Here is a 4,977-nt window from a genome sequence, read left to right on the forward strand (position 1 = left end):
ATAAAATATATATATATATATATTATTTGCCTTAACACTAAACATTTCGCATTTCTTAATGAAATAGAATAAATAATACTGTGTAAAGGGTGGCTCAAAAGTCAGTTAACCAAGATATATATTTTTTTAAACTGTTAAAATCGGTTCAAAATATCTTTATTAAGAATGCTTCACAATCTGTTAACTAACTTTTAGGCCATCTTACATGTTATGAATAAACAAAATTATAATTATCTCAAATTATTTAATGATATTTTCATTATTTATATCAAAAATTAACTGAGAATATGAGAGAGAAAAAGAGACAGAGAGAGGAAAAAAACCCTGAAAAATTACAAAATTCGTCATCTTACCCCACGACTAAAATGACAAACGTATTGAGATGTGATAACGATTCTAGAAAAACGATACGATTTTTTCTATAAATTTATTGCTGGCAAAAATCTTATAAATTCACTTTTGCTAATATAACTTTCGAGTGAAATAATATTTTTAAACAAATTTGGTCGATAATTTTTGGAAAATTGAAATTGTAGACCTCCTCTCCTCCTTTTATATTCTATGACAATTTCTTTTATCCCTACTGATATCGATATTTATATACCAGCAAGATGATGTAATCCAGCTCGTAAAACAAAGGAAATATAGGAGCCGTCATCTTGCCCCATTTCCTCTTCGAGGTATAATTTTACAACATGATTTACGTTGTTTTTCTTTTAAATAAAACAATATCATTATTATTTGAAAAAATAATCAAGTAATTAAACATCTTAATAAGAGATTTCTTNTCTACAAAAAATTCGCACTGTTCTTCTTTTAAAAATGTTCTTCTAGGTCTTCTTCTTATACTCTTAAAGAATTTTAAGAGTATAAGAAGAAGACCTAGAAGGCTCTTAACTGTTCTCCTTCCAAGAATTCTTAAGATTTTAGGAAGGAGACTAGGAGGAATCAGCATTGTTCGCCTTCCAAAAATCCTTAAAAATTTAAGAAAACTTAAAAGAATCCGTTCAATTCTCCTTCTAAGAATCTTTAAGATTCTTACGAAGACATAGAATAATCCACGCTGCTCTCCTCCTAAGGATTTTAAAGATTTCTAGAATAAGAACAGCATGAATTCATTAAAACTTAAATATTTATCAGAAATTTTTGCCTGAATAAACTTAAATTGTATAATTAAAATTTTATAAAAATATGTTTCCATGCTAAATAATTCAATTATAAACAAATTTTGTAAATCCACAATAAAGAGCAATAAATATTCATGTATGAGGACTTAGCAAAATCTAAATAAATGTTCTATCGTGTTAATTGTTAACATTTAAATTAAATTAACCCATGTCGCAACGTTCTAAGGACTATTATTGAGTGATAGAAAACGACATATCAAATGGAAGACGAAAATTGCATTGAGAATTTATGTACTTATGTACTAGAAATTTTACACCTTCTAAAAGAAGACTAATATTTAGGAAAAAATCATAAAGAATTAAGCAAATGAAAAGATTGTTGAAAACTCGTTAGGAATCTAATATATCTAAACGATTTGATTCCTTCGGATATATCGACTTCTATTACTTGGGACTTCTCCAAAGTCGATAAAAGCAGAATTTCAAATGAAACAAACATCAGCCAAGATCGGAATGAAGAAAATCATATTGACAGTCGTCGTACATCTCTCGAAATTCGCTCAATTTTAGAAGTTGAAAACAATGGTCAATCAAACGAGAATGTTTGTAGTAAAAGATATTAGATTTTTTTTTCTATTATTACTCGAAAGAACGGAGCAGTAATAAAACTCAGACTACAAAAAGATTAATGGAAGACATTCACACTTATAATTAAGATATGAATAATCTTTAAATTAATGTTCAATCTAAAAAAAAATTCAAGTTTAAGCAATTTTTTTAGTACAGATTCGATATTTAATACGTAAAAAAATAAAATAAATACTTTTATATGATGATATAAAACTTTCTCTTAATCTATATTCTATTCGTGTTACTTTCAATCTTCTTTCCACTATTACGAGCGATAAAATAAAACATTTTATTGTCGAAAATATCAATGCGAAACGATTTACAACGTTAAAATAACTTAAAAATTATAATTATAATAATTTTTTTCAAATTTATTATCGAATTTTAGTACTTGTAAACAAAGATAAACATCTGCTACTTCTTCATAACTCTTTAGGAAAAAAAAAGCAAAAAAATATTGACTTAGATAACATCATACAACACTTTATTTTATAACTATTTTTATTTGTCAACCATTAAAGAAAATTTAAATTTTATAACCAGAAATTTCCTTAGAGGCATGAAAGAATATTTCAAATAAAAATTTAAGAGTTTAATGTGCTTAGCTTTGTATGTTATTAAATGTAAACAATACATTTATTATTTTATTTTATATACAAAGATTATTCCCATAATTTACATCAGTTTTAAAATATTCATTTAGATTATTTCTAAAATATAATCCAAAAAAAAAGTGAAAGAGATAATACCGAGTTATAGTGTTAGCAGCTTCCTGATACTTTACCAAAAGAAAATTTAAGCTTAATTTATTTATCTGTAGATTTGTCTGGTGTAAGAAATATAAAAAAAGAAAGAAAAAATACAACTAGAATTAAATATTTTCCTAAAAACTGTTCTTAAAGCTTCCAAAACATATATGATCGTGTCAGCAGGTCGTAAAATACCAACTTAATGTCAGTAAGTAGTTGGAGTTGCGGTATAAGATGTGATCGCGGAAGTAGTAAAAGTTGTCACTTCTTGTCTGTTTATAGATCGTATAGAAAGAATAAGAGATGTGAACAGTTGAAATGTGCAACAGTTCTGTCTAAAACTATAATTAATTAACCTTAAAAGTTTCTTGACCTTTTTAGATGTATGCCGAGATGAAAAAGTTATATTTAAAAAAGAAAATCTGAAGATGATTTGTTAGATGTTATAAATTTACTAGGTAACTCGTTAAACTGTGCAATAAATGGAAGAGATAAAGGACAAAATCGAACATAAATGGCCCTATCAACATAGATAATCCGAAGCGTGAAGATGAGATTAAAAAAATATCAATAATATTGACTCTACATATATTGTAATTGGTATTATATCCTCCTGTAACACATTTTAACAAATGAAATAACATATTCGGCATAGAAATAATAATTTATATAATTTATAGTATTTTAAAGTTATTTTAAAGAACTAGAAACAAATTCAGGCTGGAATTTAATGCTAGTTTAATTCTATAGTTTTCAAATCTAAATTCTAAACATTGATTTTAAAGCAAAAGAAATACAGTTTAAACTGTGCTTTATAATCAAATTATAGTGCTTAAAAGTTCTAAAATATATGCAATATTTATTTACTCTCGTGTATCTCATTAATTACTTTATTAATAACAGTTTTTAATAATTTAAATATTATTTATCCAGATAAAAATGCACATAAGACTCGTACTAAAAGTTTTTTTTTCCCCAAAAAATTTAAATCTAGAATGGAAATAATTGGATTAAAAAGCATCAGTTTCTTTTATTCTACCAACGAAACTTAATATTGGAGTAAAGTAAATATCCAAGTTGTTTCGCTTTCGTGTAAAATATTTATACCTAATTAAACCCTGAAAAATCCAATATTTTATATTAAAGTAAGATAAAAATGACGGTAAGAACTATAATCAGTAAGAATAATAGAGCAATGTGATCAGACAAAGTAATGAAGAAGGGAGGTGCATGGTGTAACCTAGCAACGAGATGTTTCCGTGAGAATCCTGACCACCTGATCTTCATAGATGGAAATTCCATTTGCTCTATTGCACATTGCTTAACTCCTTCTTCTCTTTTAATTATAACCAATGGATGTTAAATTTTCTTTTTCCTTTGATAAGTTTCCATTGCAACTAAATGGTCTCAACTAAAGTCTAAGAATTTTTGTAGGGTTGAAATTGTTATTTAATCTACGTTTTGTGAAATTCTAAATTTGAAGTATGATAGAGTTCGTCCTCTTTATTACTTTAATTTATATTCAAATACTAAAAAGGTGACTTTAAATGGAAAAGTTACGAGTAAATTTGTTTTTAAATATTTATACAAAAGAGTCTGTCATCAATCATCAGAATATTCTATTCAAACAGAACGGGTTTTCATAAAGCGCAAAGAAGAAAATTCTTATCTTTTATATAAAAGAAATCGAGTGTTTGCACCACAATGCACCATAATTCATTATATTCTAGAAACTTTACTGAATAGAGTTTTTCTCACTTGATTATTTTTTCCCTTTTGATTTACCTATATAATGCTTATTTTATAAATTTAAATTTAAAATAGAAGTAACCGTCAAAATGGAATCAAAAGGTATACAGGGTGGCTCGAAAGTCAGTTAACCTCCGTTAGTTTAGCAACTGACTCGATTAATTGACTTTGAGACATACTGAAACACGATGTATTTGTTCTAAACCTGTTTTATTCGTTCTTCAAAAGGTGCCGAGTGAATAAAACCACTGAACACCGGGTTCGTTCCTGATCAACAAGCTGGCTACGTGGAATTTGCCAGTTTTCTTAACTTGTCTAACGCTTAAATAGAGTCTAGTTTCCCATAGAAAGTCCTCGCGTACGAATCCCCCCTTCTTGGCAGATCGTCCTTGCGTTAAGTTTCCTTATTCCATCAAACCAAACCATTCTTCAAAGTCCCCATTAATTGACTTTTGAGTCAATTTATATGTAATGAATAGAGGAAATAAGATAAGATTACGGTATCGATTTTACTTAAAAAATTAAATAAATAAATAAGGAGCTTCAAAAACGTTTACTAACTTTTATAATCGACACATTAACAATCATAGAAACCATTGGTTTTCTTCAGAAAATATCAATCACATAATTCAGTTACTATATGTTTTATTATAATATATCATAATTTAGACACAGACAATAAATCTTTCAGACATATATATATCTGGTGACATAGAGCGGTA

General features: G+C 27.1%; 1 protein-coding gene across 1 annotated transcript in view; it reads right to left on the reverse strand.

Moving 5' to 3' along the window:
• LOC111635711 (relaxin receptor 1-like) overlaps nt 1-4,977 on the reverse strand; it is a 33,874-nt gene that overhangs the window by 12,056 nt on the left and 16,841 nt on the right. The gene's annotated exons all lie outside the window — the stretch shown is intronic.

This window comes from Centruroides sculpturatus, unplaced genomic scaffold (genome assembly GCF_000671375.1).
Source record: "Centruroides sculpturatus isolate CEXI.00-Female unplaced genomic scaffold, Cexi_2.0 scaffold1028, whole genome shotgun sequence".
In the NCBI taxonomy this organism is placed as follows: Eukaryota; Metazoa; Arthropoda; class Arachnida; order Scorpiones; family Buthidae; genus Centruroides; species Centruroides sculpturatus.